This window comes from Lonchura striata, chromosome 6, assembly GCF_050655825.1.
Source record: "Lonchura striata isolate lonStrDom1 chromosome 6, ASM5065582v1, whole genome shotgun sequence".
NCBI classification, from domain to species: Eukaryota; Metazoa; Chordata; class Aves; order Passeriformes; family Estrildidae; genus Lonchura; species Lonchura striata.
This window is the reverse complement of record NC_140708.1, coordinates 23,874,098-23,892,696: the sequence shown is the minus strand read 5'-3', so window position 1 is coordinate 23,892,696 and position 18,599 is coordinate 23,874,098. Positions and strand designations below refer to the sequence as shown.

Sequence of the window (18,599 nt, the reverse complement as noted above, 5' to 3'; positions counted from 1 at the left end):
AGCTAGCAATAAGTCTGGGATGGGAATTCTTGGAATTCAGGCAGGGTTGTTGCCAAGGCTGAAAAACCTCATCTGTTTGATTCAGAAACAAGGGGAACCACAAACCTTTGTAGACATTTTGTACAAACAGTTGTAGACACTCAAATAGTACATGGCACCCTGGGGTTGCTCAGACACCACTCAAGAGAAGAATTACTCAACATGGGCATAAAATTATTCTTGCTTCTGCAGCAGCAAGATTTCATCAAACCTAACATGCAGCAAAATCCTCATGCTCACAGTGGGAACCTTTTGGTGGCTGACCTTCCCAGCAGACATAGAGTACTGGGAAGGGGACAGTGGCCCAGCAGTGTGATGGCCAGGCAGGGAGCAGGGGATGGACCTGCCTGAGACAGCTCTGCTCTCAGTCCCTGCAAGTGAGCTCTGCTGTTTGCTTTTTTGTTTCACATGGTGCTGCAGGCTCAGGCCAGAAGTGCTTCCCTTTAAGGGATCAAAACCACCTTAAGGAAGATGCAGTTGGCATACGAGGGCTTCCTGTCCATGCAGGGACACTTCCTCTGGAATGCCTCAAATTTTATGGGTTTTTGGGCTCACTGGACTCAGGAACCTACAACGAGAATGGAAATGTAAGTGATCCTTGCAAAAGGCTGGTAAAGCCTGGCTTTGCAAGGCCCCTAGGGTCCTGGGCATGGCTGGGGCTTAATGTGCAGCCTCAGGAGCTCTGCTGGAGGGGAGACGTGATACTGAGAGCAGGAAAGTGAAGGAGCAGGGAGGGTGAAGCACTGTAAGCTGGAATCTGGCCACAGGGTTAGACTGAGCATTTCTACACTTGCAGAAGTTGCCATGGTATTTTAATAACTGCAGGTGATTTAATGGCTCATCTGGAAGACAGCAGCACTGGTACAGCTGGGTTTGTGCCATACATCACTGCTTACAGTTTTGTAGTGAGGCAGTTTTCTTTCAGAAACCAAGGGGAACCTGTTCCGTGCCTCCTTGTATACCAGCATGTTCACCTGTGTTGCCAGGTCTGTCCTTCTCTGTTCCCTGGTTACAGATGTGCTGTGTCTCCAGCTTGCAATGTTTCTCACTTATAGCAGTGGACCAGGACAGATGCAGAGAGAAAGCTAATTTGGTACACTTGTACACTTGCAGGATGCAGACAAATCCTTCTCTGCCCTTCTGTTTGTCATTCAGCTCAATGGAGCCAGAGGCATTGACTTCCCTTCAGCAAAAGCATCTGTTCTGCTCAGCTTTCTTTGAACAGTGCAGAAAATAAGTGCTGTTCCTTCTCTTCAGTAGGCCTTTGTAATGGCTTATAGGAGTCTTCAAAAAGTTCTGTCTTGATGCCCAAAGTCCACTGCCCAATGCCTCTTGGTGGATGTGGTTTTTCTGATATATTTCAAAACTTTTCCACTTCAGGCTGGTACAGACTGTACTGAACAGTTTCAAAATGCTACCATTGCAAATGTTATGCAGTTGTTTTCTAGTCCTTTTCTCCAATTTTTCTTGCCTTTCAATAGGGACTATCAAGAGACTCAGGAAACAATAAATAGAAATGTTGTTTAAGTTTATCTTAGGAGAATATGGGATGTTGGCTCAAGGAACTTTGCTGATTATCTTGGCTAGCCTTGGACATTTCCTTTGGCATGTCTATAATTGCTTTAAGAAACATGTTCATGCTGAGCCAACTTCTAATACTGTAGATTCAACTACTTGATTTCAGATATATGGCCAAGTTCTGCCCCCTGCCTTACTGGGATTGCCCCAGCATAACAAAAGCCTAATTTGTTCCATGGGTCTCAGGTATGTGATTTCTTCATTGTTACTCACTTATTGCTTTCAGGATATTTGTGTCTTGAATGAAATTTTAAACTTCTGGGAGAGGTAGTTAATAGCTGGGAGAGGGAGAAAAGCAAACTGCACAATATATCTAACAAATATGTGACATCTAATTTAAAAATCTGTTGTTTTCTTTCAACAGAAGGGGAAGAAAGCAATGCAGCCATATTCCCTCCTTCCCCAGGATATTGGCACAAGTCCTGGATCCACTGACATTTATAGGGAGATGTAATTAATTAACTTCAGATACCAGATTAGCTCATGGATTCAATATATCTCCATTCTTATGTGGAAGTAAAAAAGCTTTTGATTAATGATCACAACCTTTCTCAGGAATTTGAGGGCTTTTACTTACTAGTGACAGCTTTTTCTGGGGTTTTATAACAGTGCACAAAGTGGCTTCAAAGTCAGTGCCTGGTATTCATTACTGGTACTGCAAACGAAGCCCACAGGCTGCAGCCTTGTCCCTGTTAAGTCACTTGCAGTTTAATCACTGACTTCAGTTGCACCCAGATCTCATTCTGATGCTTCTCTTGATAAACTTTTTAACAAATAAACCAGAAAACCCTACATGGCCAAAGGCCTGCTGGAAGGACAAGTGAAGTTAGGCAGAAGGCAGTATCTAGTCTTAAACATCAATAAAAGCCCAAAGCTTAAGGAAAGGAGCAGGTAAGACTGGACAAAGAGAGAGGGCAGATGTGGCTGCAGGAGATTGTCACCATGCATAAACTATTACTGCCACTCTCCAGACTTCAGGCAGTAGGTTATAGAACTTTACTGTCTTTCAAATAAAGCTTATTTCAGGATGCTCCTATGGTTTCAAATACACCCATGGATCCTACTCTCACAGAGATTGCAGTGGGACAGGTTGAGAGACCATTTATACTGCTGTGAATCCAGCATTTCTGCAATTAAATATACTGCAGATGCAGTTCAGTTCTTCCAAATCACACCTCCAAGATGAGGGACATGTTCTAGCTCTAAGACCAGAAACACAACTACTCCATCTATAAACAGGCATGGCAAAGCACAGTCCTGTCCAGCCTAGTCAGTCACAAGATCTGAGCTGGGACTGCCCACAGAGGCCTGACTCTGCTTTCTGCACAGGGTCACAGGCCATTTGATGATAAGCCATTTTTTGGCAAGTCTGTACTGTGCATCTGGATCACACTCTTTTGCTCAGTAAGAAGTTCTCCTTCATCTGCAGGCCAGGGAACATCCAGCAGGAGATCAGAGCCTCCTCTGAGGCCAGCTGCACAGACTTGCCTGTTGTATGCTCTTCAGGAGTGAGGTGTTAATGTTTTGTCTGCTGGCAAAATGTGCCTGAGAAGCTCCTGTTTTGGGTAGGCCTGCTTCACTCCCCTGCCACTGCTCGTGGGCAGGTTTTGCTGCAGCCAAGGTAACACCTGATTTCTTTCGGCAACTTGGGCCATTTTACTGATACAAGAGTGGGGTGGCCCTAGCTAAGCACCCCTGGGAAAGATGAAAAGAGGCTCAGAATCCCTTTACCTCAGTTTTGCAGTCATACCATCAGGAAGGCAGACCTCACGTACAGCAGATGTGGTTCAGTAAAATGACGCAGCTTTGGCAGTCAGTAGCTTAGACATGTACAGAAATCTGCTGGTTTTCCTCTTGAGCCGAGTTTCATTCACAGAATAAAATTAGCTGCTTGTGTTCCTGGCTTGTTTTGGCCACAGTGATGTTTTTCATGGGGTTTCCACTGATTAAAACTAATTAATTTCCATTGCAATCAGTTGAGTCCAGACAGGCTCTTCCACGCTGGTGGGAATGAGTTAGGGAGCAGTGCATACAGTATCTTACATGTTGGTAAAGACCCATTTAAATTAACACTGTGGTCCTGATTTCCTATCCACCTTACATGGCATAAATTGTGAGAAATCCTATAGAAACAACAGTGTTTCTGTAGAACAGAGAAGGGAGGTCCCTGCTTAGATTTCTCTTTAAATATTGCATCAGGCTTCCAATGCAATATACATTTTTACATATGTTAATACAGGGGACAGACACTTCCTTAGGAAACCCTTTATTTGGCTAATTGTATCTCTGAAATAATAAATTCCTTATGTGAAAAACCATAGTCTGATCCTCTGTCAGGCTTGAGGAACAGGTTCCCCTTCTGGATCCAAATGAAATAGCTTAATAGGTTGTTACAGACAGACAGGTGAAGGTATGTGGATTTTTCACCACAGGCTGCAGTACTTGGGAGGACAATGACTCAGTTCCAATAATTCTTTGCAAAATGAGGACTATTGCATAATTCCAGGCCTGAGTTTTCTTGCACTGGTGCTGGTTTTTAGCTTTGTAATTTCTCCATTCACTTGTACCAGGATTTTAAGTAAGCCAAGTTTTAGGGCTGGAGATGGCGCAGGTATCCCGGCTGCTCTTAGGAAGGAGCTGTGCAATTTTCTTCTGGGTGTAAATCAGTGCAGTGTTGTGGGAGAGGACCCATCAGCAAAACATGAAGTCTGTTTATGTCACTGTGTCCTGTCCTGCCCTGATGAATTCCCCTGCTTCAAAGCCTGACAGCACCAAAGTGTTTTACAAAACTTTTGGCAAAGGTCAGGGACTCCAACAAGTCCTTGCATCCTTCCAGGTGAGAACCTGGTTCTGTAAACATATTTTGGGGAACATTTGCAGGAACATTTGTTCTGAAATTTGGAGTAACTTGGCACTTAAACCCATTCATAAATTGTTTCCATCTTCCAGTCCCCTTGCACCAATCACTTAGATCTATTTAATTTTTAAGGATGATTCAATTTTAAAAATAAAATGTAGCATATGAGCAGCTTCCAGCATGTGTCAGGAAGAGATAAGTCACCCAAACCTGTGATGGCCCACCAGGGTGCCTTCAAGGGATTCAGACTACTGTCTACACAGTCCTTATTAGGATCTTTCTCTCCCTCTCCCTCTCTCTCTCTCACTTCCTTTTGGCACTTGCTCTGTAAACTGAACAGCACCTGAGTCGGCATCATGAACCTCACCAGACTTTGTGGAGTTCAAACTGAGTTCAAATGTTTTAATTAAAATGTCCCCTTCCTCTCTATCATTAGATAGCTGCAAACAGATGACTGAAGCTTCCTGACTGGAAAGGGTTGGTCAATGGCCTTATATCCGAGGGGTGAAACCTCTCTACTGGGAAAAAAATCTTGACTTAAATGGTCTGTGTAAGGACATTTGTTAAGTCAGAACAGTGGCAGCTGGGTTAAGACTTGAAATTTTTTCACCATGATCTTGTGGGAAAGAGTTTTGTCCCCAAAAGTTTGGTATATGGGTTTCTGATTCTGTGTTCACAGCTGCTCTGTGTGATTGGCTCCTTGCCTCCAGCACCCAGGATGTTGAGCACACATTAACTGTTGTCTTTTCTTGGAGTGAGATTTGGTCTGTCCATTGGAAAAGCACTGGGAACTGAAGGCAAAGAAGAAGGAAGAGGATCTTTGTGAATAACTGACTTTCTGCTACAGCTGCTAAAGGACTTGGTGTCATCCCAAATTGAAAAATATGCTTTCTGTTTATAAATGTGCTGACCCCCAGTCATATTGCACTTTCTCTGCCCAGAAGCGATGATTCATTAAGTTTCTGGAACTTTTCTTTCCTTAAAAAAATGAAACATTATTCTCCATGGTTCCAAGTTTACTTTAGAATCGAGAATAAAAACATATTTGCTCTTAATATTTTGAAACCTTCTCATTTCTTTAAGCCAAACCCAATACAGTCTTGCCACTTGCAGTGCCTGCCCTAGCACAGCATTTTCCAGGAAATTATGGTTGCAGCTGAACCTTTGAGACATTCACAATGTACTCCAGCTTGAGTTTGTGCTGTTTGTATTTCCTAATTGCTTGCTTTTTCAGAGGAGAGATGAATACAAACCTGCCGCATGGATGGGCAAATTCTGGCTCAGGCCCTTTTAAACTAGCAAAGAAAGTGCTGTGGTGCAGCAGAAAGCACAGAGGAACTGCTCCCTATCTAACTCCAGAGGTGTTTGAAAGGCTCTAATGTCAGGCCTGAAGTTCCTGTTTGCTGGTTAAACCACACAACACAATCCCCACCATGGCTAACCTGCCAAGGCTGCTCAGAGCTCCAATCCTGTGCAGCTGCATGCTGCAATGGTCCCATGGCCACTTCTGACTGAGGGGAAGGGCAACTCTGCAGGATGCCCAGCAGCAAGGCACTGAGGATATGCCCTTCCCAAGGGATTGCTGTACCCTTTGCAGAACCAAATTCATTCATCCCCTGAATGTCTGGGGCTACTACTGAAAGCTCCCCAAGCTCTTCTCTGCCTCTCAGCTCTTGCTTCATTTCTTATGACACCACGAGAGTTGCAACAACAGGACGCAGAACCACAACATCACTAATGTTTCTTCACTAACCCAGTGCACAGCAGACTGGCTGTGTTTCCTTTGGGAATAGGGTTGCCTGAAAGTGCTGTGGAAGAATATTTCCCTGAGGAGGTTTGCTTTCCAGTTGCTGATGCAACCCATTACTAAGGAATCAGAGGCACTTTTCTGCCTGCAAATATTTTTATTGCAGTAGTAACATTGTTGAAGCAGTGATGAAAGGATATAGGCCAGTCAAGGTTTGTAGGGAGAGATAACATCTTTTATTAGAGTAGCTAAAACTGTAGGAAAAACCAGACACACTTTTGGAAGCAATATTATCCTTTATTATCTCACCGTTCCCCCTCCCCTGTGACCCCCTACCATCCTTCATCTGAAACAATAAATACTTATGAAGTGGAAGGAAACTTGACCCTCTGGGGCAGGTAAGAGACAAAGGCTTGTGCCTGACTCCTGATCCCTGTGCCTCTCCCAGTGGTCTGGGTAAGGAATCGCCCAAAGCTCAAGGGCATTGCATGGCCCCTGCCTGCCCTGCTGCTCTGTGCCAGAAACAACAAAGAGAAAACCCTCTCCCAGTGGCGTCAGTAAGGAGCAGCTCTGATTAGGGTCCCTTGCCTGGCCCTTCTGTCAGCACCTTGTGGGTCAGTAAGGGCCCAACAGCAGCCAAAAGCTGGGGGCTTGTAATATTCTTAGCATGCAGTAAAGGGATTTTAGGTTTGGTATTTGGAAATCTTTGGGGGGCATGGTTACTGACACAGCAAGAAGGATTTTTCTGGGGTCATTGCAGGATCTCCTTTGCTGAAGAGTCTCAAGAGTTTAGAGGAATATTTTTTTTAAATGACATTACATAAACATACCTTGTGCTGCCCGAGGGCAGGGAGATGGACCAAGTGAAGGCAATGGTGGCACCTTTCCTGAGAGCCCATTCTCATTTCAGGGCTGTCCATTTCACTCCCACAGCTTTGCAAGCCAGTCTCAGTGCTGCAGTCTTGGTCTGTGGATGTGGCACAGGGACCATGGAGCAGATTATTGCTCTGTGAATTAGGGGCTGTGTGCTTATTGTCTGGATGTCCTGCAGGGAAAATCATCACTGAGAAGAACACAGTGTACCATGGCCAGAGCATTTTTTTTCCTTCCTATGGCTGTCACCCAAGTGAGGCATCTTTAGCTCAAGATTATGTAGGCACCAAGCCCTTTCTCTGACAAGTACAGATTTCTCCATAGACCATGTTCCCTCACTCTTCATGAATTGCCAAGAGATTTTCAGAAACAGGTCCCAGAGCAGCTTTTGTCAGAGGCAGCAATAGGCAGAGGAGGAAGGCGAGAATCATAATGTGGATTTCAATAACACTTTTCAACACCAACAGAAGAGTAAAATAGAGACCAGGCCTTGAGTCATTTGCTTAGACTAGAATAGCACCTACAGGGGATGGTGCAGAATCTGGAGTGACAGTTGGATGACAATAGGAATACATTTGGTTTAAATTAAATTTATACAGGGATTTTGAGAATGGGTAAGACTTTAGTCTTGTGCTGATGGGAACAGAGGGGCTGCCAAACCTATTCAGAGTGGTTTCTCAGCTGCTTGAATGACCACATGCCATGTTATCTCCCTGTTATTTCACACCACAGTAAGCACCTACATACTGCTGCCCAGGGCAGAAAATACCTGGGAAGGCTGCTCAAATTAGGGAATATTGCCTCATTTCAGGAGCCAGGGACAGCAGATATAGATGAGGACTGGCTACCCAAATCTTGTTTGTAAATGAAGCTGGCTGTCACTAAAAGGTTTTCCTTCTCTAGAGAATATGGCTGTCTACAAAATGCTTAGCAGAAAATTTTCTGGTTGGTTCAGAGAAAGGAGGAAGGGGAGGAAGAAGGGAGGCAGTGAACAAGGGGTTGTGAAAACATGTCAGTTTAAACAGAAACTTGTTTGCAATGGTGTCAGAGTTTCTTTTAGCTCTTGTTCTGATTCATATCAGCTTTTTTATTACATTAAAATTCTAGATTAATTTCATATTAGTGTTTTAGGTTAAGTTGGTGTTATTTAATCTGTGCAATGTTTTAAAAGAAAAAAAAAAAAAAACCCAACAGCTACTTGCCCTCTCTTGGGATGTTATTGTTACCCTAAATATTTGCAGTTACTGGTTTTAATTCCTTTCAGGTTAGCTAAAATGTTCAGCTTTCCAGGACAATGAGTATAGAACAGCTTGTTTTCCTGCCAGTTCCCTCTTACACACTCTGTAAAACTCGGTCCTATCTGAAACTTCACTTTTGAATTTTCACAGTGCTCTTCACAAAAAAGATCGTTTCACCAGAGTCTGTCATCTTGTCCTGCAGGCCCCTGGGGTTGAGCAGATGTTGCTTGTGAAAGGATTTTTAAAGGCTTTTGAATAAGAAGCTAATCCATAAGATAAAATAAGGAAATAAAAATTCAAAATGGATTAGAGGCAACACTTTTTTTAGACAATGTGTGATCAAGCTACAAAACTAATTTCCCATAATATTGTTAGACATAAATAAAAAGAAGAAACTTGGCAAGATCCTAAAAGGAATGGATTTCTCTATAGATAACAAGCATATCCAATGTTGTAAATAATGAAATATTTAAGGGTTTATTAAAACCTCTGTTTCAACACTGAGACTAATCTTTAATAGAACATGTAAGGAGATCTTAGAGCAGATGGTTTCATCGTGTCCTGCTTTGGAGGATGTCTTTCCCAAAAGGACTGGTGCCTTCTAGCTATTGTCAGAAAATAAAGAGCCACGTTCTATGAACTTTCTTCTTGTGCTGCCTTGTTCATACTCTCTAAAATGAATAGACATTGAGATAAAACATTTGGCAGTATTTAAGAAGCAGTGGAAAATCTGTAGATAACAAAAATATTCTGAACCTCACTGAGGGTAAAGCTAAGACCTCTCTTCTCAGGGCTGTGATTCTGCACTAGATAAACTAGGATCTTTGTGTGTATATATTTTCTAGAGTACAAGACTCCTTAAGAAGCTCAAGGATGGTCTGTGAGTTTGCAGAGCCATGTGATAGTCTATCTTTCCAATATATAGGGAAAGCAATTGCAGCAAGAACAGTTTGAGATTAAGATGTAAACCCGAAAGAGGATTTAATTTTTTTGCACAATGTATCTCAAGCATCAGAAAAACTGAAGGAAAGATTGATTTCTTTCCATGGGTTTTGACCCAATAAAATCAAAATGACCTGCAGGATGTTCCAGCCCATTCTCCCCGAATGCTGCATGACCCTTCTGGCAGCAATGCTATTCTGAAAGGCCTTAGATTATTTTATGTTATCTCTAATGTCATCTAGCTGGTGTAATTGGAGCTGACTGGGTCTCTGATCTATTGAGCCTACACATCTCTGTCTTCACACCTCTCTTGGCCACAGTAGCTGCTAAAAAGAGCCCTGGGGACAACTCACATTCTTGACTGCCAGCCCAAATGTGTCAGCTGGAAGGAAGACTATTTCCCAAATGACATACCCTCCCCCACGGAGTTTTGGCAGTCACCCCAGTGGCATCTCCAGTCAGGAATATCTGGCTGTCAGACCACGCAGAGGCAGAGCTCTCTGTGACCCCTGATCCCTGTCCCTACCCCTAAAGAGGAACTGCCATTGTCTGCCAAGGTGGGCAGTGCCTCAGGCTGGTTCCCATGACTGTCCTTCCATCTGGTGCTGGCTGCAAGGTCAGGGGCTGAGAGGGCCACAGAACCACCCATGAGGCAGCATCTCCTCCAGGATTCTGTGTGTTCCCAACCCTGCTTGGTGGGAGTTGTACCCAGCCGATGTGGCAGCCCGATGGTCCCAGGGGCTCTTGTCCTGGCTGAAACATCAGTGGCCACTTATCACCTTACAGGGGAAATGTGACACTGGGATAAACTGGCTGTTGGTGGTGTTGGCAAAAAGCCAGAGCGACTGCACTAAGGGCACAGGAGTCCGTTCCTGTATGCCTGAGAAGCAGGGTTTATATGCCTGGACTTGTGTTCATATCACAGAGAAATTTTTGGCTTTGCTTTCCCACCCAGGAATATAAGAGACAAAGGAATTAATGTCACTATCCAGGTGGCTAACAGAAAGCAAAAATCCCGAGTATATCCCAGCTTGCAGCCAAGCTGCACTTAAGCAGTTATGCAACAGCAAAAAAAAAGTCTGCTTAGAGTCTACAGCCACAAAGTTTCCCCCAGAGCCCTTTCCATTGTGTGTTGGGAGCTCTACACCTCCCCCATCTCCTTGCCTTCATTGAAACTGGAGTTCATCTGCTCTGTCCAGCCTGCTGCAGCTTGGGGAATTTCACGTCACTCCTGTCTCAGCTGGTGAAGAGCCTGAGCTACACATTTTTGGATGATGATTCCTGTGCTTGTTTCCCAGTTGTAGATTTATGGGAAGTGTGGGAGTAGAGTTCTCAACTTTTCCCCAGTTCCTCAAAAACGAGAAGCTAGTAAGGATAGTTAGCTGTGCTTGAGGATTGGGCACCATCCTGGCTCTCTGTGGCCATGGGCAGCTGTGTCATTCCCAGGGAGCTGTGACATTGCAAAAGGTAAAACACATCCAGAAAAGCCAGGGTGAGGTGTCACTATTGGACACGAAATGAGTACACAGAAACTTGGTAAGTTCAAAAGAGAAAAAGAGACAATTTTATTTCTGACCTTGCAATATATAGAATTCCAAAGTGACAGTGGATTGGAGGATGAAATTGCCACCTCTTCAACCACACTGGTCAAACCAACAATACATCAATTCTCTCCTCCCACAAAGAAGAATAAGAAACAATCATTATTTACATGAACAGTGGGTGAGAACTCCAGTAGAAATATGTAAACATTATCAGAAGGCTTAAGAAGTTTTATGAGAACTTTAAAACTTTCAAAAGAACTATAAAAGAAAACTTAACTTTTAAAAATCAGTGAGGATAGATGGATGGATGACTCAAGATCCCATCACAAAGGTTGGAGACAGGCCGGGGAGTCAGTGCCCTCCCTAGTTCCACCAGAAATGGGATGCCCGGGCCATGGGGTTCCCTCCAGACCCCTATTTCTGATAGTGCACCCTCTGCTCACTCCACTGGCCACTGTCTTCAGGAGGGCATAAAACAGAGGGGAAAAGCATTCCAAAGAGTGAATCAGTCCAAGAAACTGCTGCAAAATAGCTGTCTGGGAATCATTAGGAGAACACTCTCAATCTTCCCAGATCAGCTGAAAGCTTTACTGCCAACAGCACTTGGCTGCCAGTCTCCCATTGCTGTATAAATGATGATAATGGTCTTTGCTACTTCTTCTCCACACATTCTACTCCTCTCTGGGGGGGTGGGCTCTCCTTGGCAACCACAAAGCTCTTGTTATATGCAAGGAGCTGTTTGCAGTGAGGACTGGAATTGAACAGGAGAGAGAGGGGGTCCCTCCTCAAGTTAATAAACACCAGCAATGGGCCCCTGCTGTGGCACTTTGTGCACGTTCCATGGCTACTCTGGTCACCTTTGATAGACAGCACTTGCTTATTAACAGGCACTGAATTTTGACAGGAACTGAAGAGTCAGAAGCCTCCAGTACTTACAGGAGAAAAGCAGTGTACCTCTTTCCTTGTGGTAGCACTGACAAAATCCAGTTACTCATCTAGCATGGCCCAGTGCTTACCTTTCAAGGACCACATTCCTACAGCCCTCTGGTTACTCACAGCCTGTTTCAGCTTTTGCAATGGGTCCCTGCCCCTGGACTTAAATCTATCACTTTCATCATTTTATATTTCTTTTGATGGTAAATACTTAGCTGAAGCTCAAGTATTTACTCTGCAGCAGCTCTAAAGAGCCCTTTCAATGTGGTAGCTTGCTGATGAAGGGCTGTCTGCTCAGCACTGAGTTCTCTGCAGCACACTGAGTGAGCACCAGTAACACCAACCTACCAAGTCAAGCGTTTGCTGCCTACAAAACAATAAAGCAGAGCTCCTTGTCTTTCAGTGCCTCTTTCTCTGAGAGCACGCAGAATTAAAAAGACACACCAAACTTCCTAGGGTGAATCTCTCCCTGCAACAGTAGTGTTCCCATACTTTCCTGATGTATGACAATACATCAATGACAATAGACAGCTTTTCCACCTATAGGATTTCATGCTGCAGTGTTTCTATTTCAGACGTGAAGCTTGCCAAATAATACGAGAAATAAAAGCAAGATATAATCAAATGCACAGAGATTTGTGAACATGTTTATATTGTGCCCCAGCTCATGTGCCTGGAAGACCTGGTCCAGTCCAGAGGAACCCGTATGGCACCTCTTAAGATGTTTTTTTCTGTGTCTAGAGACTGTATAGACACATAATTACTTTCCTTTGAAGTGGACAGTGTAATTTTCTGACTTCCAGATACAAACTCAAGAAATTGATGTTGCAAGTCTGCCATTTTCTTGGAATAAAAAATCCCAGTCTTCTCCAGAAACTTTCAATGCTCATACATGTCTAGCACCAACCCTACAGAATATATAGAAAATTAGTATCAGAGCTGCTGAACAGAAACCTGGAAGATCCAGTCATCGCACTGGCAAATCACAAGATAGGGACAAACAAGCAAGCCCTAAAATATCTTTCACAGTAGCCTTCTCCCTGGTTTGCTGGTGGGGTTTTCTGCATGCAGTTTCCTTTATGAGCCTCCCAGGCTCGAACATTTGTCCCTGGCTCCCTGAGCAGTGCAAAAATGTTGGATTTCAGTAGACTATGACATGAATAAAAGGCAAATGATCCCTCCTTTGACTTACTCAGAAATGAGAAGCAGGCACATGTAGGATTGCACCAGCCAGGAAACTTTTCTCTGTAAATCTCTCCATGCCTTTTTGTTGGGATTACTGACAGCACAGCACTGTTTTGCAACACAAGTGCTCATGTACTTGTGTTGGCCTCTTCCAAGCACCAAAAACGTGCAGAGAAAAACAGATTTTGTACAATTACTGGTCTTCTTTAAGATCAAAACAGTGCAGTGCAGCAAACAGATCAACTTTGTGCCAAAGCATTTCCTAAAGAGAGCTTTATTATAATGAGACTCCATTCTCAGAGGCCTTTCCTGTTATTTATATTACAGTCTTGGTCTGACTTACCCAAAATGACTTGCACTCTAAAACTACACTGCTTCTCTTTTGTTCTTTCATTCCAAAAATTTGAGTTTCCTAAATCTCCTTAATGAAAGTTCTCAAGGGGTTGACTGGAGAAGATGAGAAAAGCCAACCAAGTGCAGCATTCCAGGACCAGCTCTCCATGTGGGGAAAGACTTGGAGACTGAAGTCAATGGTCTGACTTGGATCTGACAATTAGAGAGCTGTACAACCAAAGGTCTGCTACATCTCATGCTCCTCACACCCCCTGCTCAACCCCCATGCCAAGTCCATCCTTATTAAGTGCTGACTAGGTTCTGAGCAGAGCATCTTTTCTTTAAAGGCCAAAAAAAACATAGTTTTTACTGAAGCCATGGGAGGAGCTCATTAATTCAGCTTGCATGGGAAATATTTATTTAATGATAAATAGGTAAATTAATTGCCCATAAGCAAGACCACTGCTCATCTGAAAAGCTATCATTCAGCCTCATAGGAGCAGCTGCTAAAATGCTTCAGGCTGCTTATCTCTTCTTCATGGACTAAGACATGTGGTAGATCACATCCCTCCGAGTCCAAGGTACATGAGCTCCCAACCTCACCATGGAAGCTGCACAACTGAACATGAGCAGTCACACTTGGGTTAATTTCTGAAGATTGAAGGGGCAAAAAAATGCAGGGTGTCAAAGGAAAGGCAGGTAGGTCACAAGCAATGGTGATGCTACACCCATTGTTTTGCCTTCCCATGAAAATCGTCAACTTTTACTGGAACCTGGAATGGCACAGTACAGCCCAGGAGTAGGAAATAATCTGTTTTTAGATGTCTATGTTTTTCTATTGTTTATCAAGCCTCATTTCCCTTCTCTTGCTGCCTGGACCTAAATAAAGCACATTAAACTACAGACAATGCATGTTGCACATGTTGAGGCTGCATTAGATCATCCCATGTGGCTCCAGCACAAACTAAATGAGGCTGCCTGTCCTGGGGGGTCAGCCCCAGAGCTTGCTCCCCCCCTCCACTGCCTCTCCTTGCACCAGCAGTGAGTGATGTACCTCCCTGCACAATTCTGTGGGTGCACAGAAAAGCAGATAAATGCACACAAAGAACAGGAAAGGAGAAAGAAACCCTGGGGAATATGTTGGAACACAAAGCTGCCTGGCAATCCTTCTGGGGGCTTTAAGTCTTTTGTTTCAAACAGAGGCTTTCTTTGAACGACAATGTCTAGGCCAGTTATCTAATACACAGGTGTAAAACCTCAGCAAGAACATATAAGGTATAAAAACCAAGTTCTGGGTCCCTCAGGACTATGAGTAAGTCTATGACCATGCAAGTCTAAGTCTTTTCTGCTTAGAAACACTAGGGAAAGTCCTGTTTTGTTCAGTGAGGGGAATGCTGGAGGGATGGTTTCCTCACACATCCAACACACTTTCAGATTGAAGGTGGAACTCACTGACTGGTCTCACCAAACCTGTGAAAAATGCAGAACCAGAAGTGGAGTCCTGATTTGAAAGGTGACAACCAGTGGAACAGCAAAGGGAGAGGGAGAAGTTTTGCCAGTGGACATTAGTATGGTTCCTGATATTGCAGGGTGGCACTGCTTTACAGGGATGTGGGAGGGTGCAGTGGGATGCTGGCTTTCCGTTTGAGGTTTTAGATGTTTGCGTGCTTTAATTTTTCTAGTAGTGGTGAGTAGGTTTGGCCTGATTTTTAATGAAATGGTGCCCAAAATATTTTTCAAAAACTGAAGAAGATAATAAAGTCTGTTTTAAAGGATAATTTCAATCATTTTTTGAAAGAAATCAGACCATTTCAACATGAAAAATCCTTTCAGATTACTTCCTGTTTTGAAAATGAAAACAATTGTTATGAGTCACCTTTTAGAACTGACCAATTAAGCGAAAATCTTCTTGAAATATTTTGGTACTTCTGAGCATATGTGTTTTGCCTCATGCAGAAATGAGCCAAAAAAATTCCCACTACAGGACTAATCTGTGCATATTTCATAAACAGATCATTCATTTGCTGAAAGTACTGAGAAAACTGAGCAGTCTGCACTAAGACTTAAATGGATATTGCAGAAAAAATAAGGTGTTCCAAGATTGACAGCTCTCACATTAGAACAGCCACTCCAGCCCTCAAGTGTTCAATAGCAGCATCTCACTGCACTATAACAGTTCAGAAAACAATTGTGCTCATTTCCACACATTGCCTATAGCTTTTTTCTAGACAGAACATCATTTGTTGCACTCAGGACATTAATATTTTGATTCATAGCTTCATATTTATATCTCATTTAACCCTTGTTTTTCCCAGCTGACTCCCACACTCAGGTGCTGCAATAGATGCATTATTAAAAATTCACAGTCAGAGAAGGCTGTCAACAAGTCTCAGTTCTCTGTGTCCTCAGAAAGCATCATCATCCTGCTCCCTGCACTGGGCTCTTACAAGCCTTTATCACTGTTTCAGCACTCCTATATGGTACCTACACTTACCTCCACCTCCTGTATTTCTGATCTGATCCCAAATTTTTACTGCAATCAACTGATCTGCCAAGCCCATTCTAAAGTGATGAGAATCTTTAAAATATTTCTAGGCCAAAAAGGCCTGCATTCTCTCTCATTTAAGTTACCAATGTTCTGTTGTTAAGAGTTTACATTTGAGGGTCTTTTGACCCTCTTTTTGGTTTTGTTTATCCTTAGTGCAATTTTTGTTTCTGGTGAGATTTTAAAGTTTTCTTGGCAGTGATAGCTAGAAATTTTTCAGTTACCCGCCCACACTAAAACTCTTGTGACCCAGACACTGATTGGATAGACAATGGCTTTTATTTTTTATTTCAGTGCTCCATTTGTGTAGGGTTGAGAAAAGGAATTCTCTGGGTGATGGAGAATAATCTGAAAAGCATATTAAGTGTATATAGCCCTTGGTCTGCTTTCTTGTACACACACTCAGTTTACATGTGGCCTCATTAACAACCTTTGCTCAAAATCATACTGTGTGATATTTTCTAGAGCTGGAACCTGGCCAGATTAATCTGTGAACTCAAAGTGTTCAGTGTCTTTTCCTCTTACCTTGCTCCTCTGCTGCAGGTTTTGCAGGTCAGGCTTTTACTCAAGTGTTTCACTGTGCAGTGCTCATGCCTGGGTCACTAAAGCATCATTAGCACAGATGTCTTGCTGCCTAATGAGAGCTCTAATGCTGGAGCACTTGGCATGAGAAGCATTGTCTGGGGAAGGGGACCACACTGGGAATAGGAAAAACTGTATTCAATTCCTTATGGAGCAGTCACAAACTTCCTTCCTTCAGCTAAATCACTTCAGCCGGCGCGTGCTTCAGTTCCCCATCTGTGCAGGGTGGATAATGTTTCCTCCTGCCTCCAAAGAATAGAATAATCAAAAACTTTGCAAGTCTGGTGTATTTTGATGTCACAAGAATGAGGACAAGGACCAGGGGCCTACAGATCCACACTATTTTCAATGAAATGCCCTAATAACCTGTAAAATACAGAGCCGATAAATACCACGAAAGGAAGATGCAACTGATAACTTGGCACATATGAACACTGTGCACAAGACAGTATTCAAGTGTGAGAAATCACCAAATATTGCAAAGGAGAGGAATATCTTCATCAGAAAGCAAAGTCTTTCTTGAATTTCATATCTGCACTTTCCTGGGGAGACGTTTAGCTTAAACAACTGGGTCTGGAGGCATGTGAAAGCAAGAAAAAAAACACATTAATGTTTGGAACTTAATTTTCACAGTAACTTCTCCCCCTTCTAGAAACACCTAGTCCTTCTAGTTTGCATACATCATGAGTATGCATGTGTACTCATCACAGCTCTTAGTGCTGTGCCCATTTCTCTGGAGAGCCTGTTTCAGTGCTCAGTCACCCTCTAGACAAAAAACCTTTTCCTCATTTCTAAACTATGTTCCCCTGACATTGTTTTGTGTCATTCCCTCAGGTCCTGCCAGTGGTCCCCGGAGAGAAGAGATCAGTACCTGACCCCTCTGCCAGTCCAGGATTTTGATGATTCCTGTGGGTCACTTCCATCTTAGGAAGTTCTATTCTACAGTAGAATATAATTATCATTCTATGACCATTAATTACCACGTGCTGTTGAAATCACAGTGCTGTGTGAAATACAGAATTTTATAAGAGTGAGACCTGATGTAGGTCCTATTGGGATCAGGAGGTTTCAGCTGTTACCTTACACTGTAGGGGATAATTTACTGGGAAGAGATGGTGACATGCTCAGTAAATGGAAGATTAGGACCCTAGGAACCCCCTTCCTAACCAACCCCATCATGTAATCTCTAAATTATTGTTAAGGATAGTTTTCCATAGTTTCACATCAATAAATATCTCACAACTTCAGACACTTTCCATAAAGTATAGCAAATGCTTCACAGCTTCCTTTGCAGTTATTTGTGATTTTCCTCATAGTGAAATTTCTCCCTTTATTGTGTCTGTCATGGCTTTGCCTGAACTGCCTGTCAGTTAACAGTGGTGCCTACAAAGAAGGAGTTTTATACATGGAGTTAAAACAGAGCCATCAGGAGGGGGTTGTTGAATCTCTACTTGGGTTTCCATGCAAGCAACTGTGAGGTGAAAGTGGAAGGAAAGGATGCCCTCATGACAGGGGGGTGGGGTGGGCAGCCAAGAGAAAAGCCTTCATTTAACACCATTTAAATGTAAATTGTAGTGAAACATGTTAGTGACAGAAAGGAGGTTATGACTGATCAGATAGGAGGCTTTGGATCTTTGCCAAACAAAACTTCTAGGTATTTTGCTTTCTTTCTTGTATTCTTCTCCTCTCACCACTTTTGATCAGTGACATATACAGAGATGGCTGCTAGCTATCAGGAAGTTAAGTAACAAAACTGTCCAGAGCAGGAGCAGAAATATGGCATTCAAAAGCAAACTCAAGGACAGGGAGAACATCAAGGGTTTCCTTCCAGAGATAATGAGCAGACTAATTCAAAGTGAAACTGAAGATGAGGAAAGAACATGAGAAAGAGATCTGAGAATATTTTGTCAGGGGAGGAAATGAGTTTTGTTGAATGAAAAAAGGATCAAATAACAAAACTTCCAAAAACCTAGGATCAGATGCCATTTTCTTCTATTCACTTCTGATGCAGGCTTGGAGCTTGGATGAGAGTTTGAGTTAAATTCTGACAGAAAGATGTCCAGGGGGTTCATGCAGTAGAGAAGTTGTGTTCCACAAAATGAGCCGATGTGCTGATGACAGCATGGAGAGAAAAATAATTCAGATTTAGAATTAAAAACTCAGAAAACAGGGTAAGAAATGTTAAGTTCTGAAGAAAGTATGG

General features: G+C 43.0%; 1 long non-coding RNA gene across 2 annotated transcripts in view; it reads right to left on the bottom strand.

Moving 5' to 3' along the window:
• Window positions 1–9,150: 9,150 nt before the first annotated feature.
• Window positions 9,151–18,599, bottom strand: part of LOC116183786 (uncharacterized) — an 82,184-nt gene continuing 72,735 nt past the window's right edge. For both annotated transcript variants that reach the window (XR_014956136.1, XR_014956137.1), the window contains one exon: window positions 9,151–18,507. This is a non-coding gene — a long non-coding RNA (uncharacterized LOC116183786). The remainder of the gene's footprint in view (window positions 18,508–18,599) is intronic.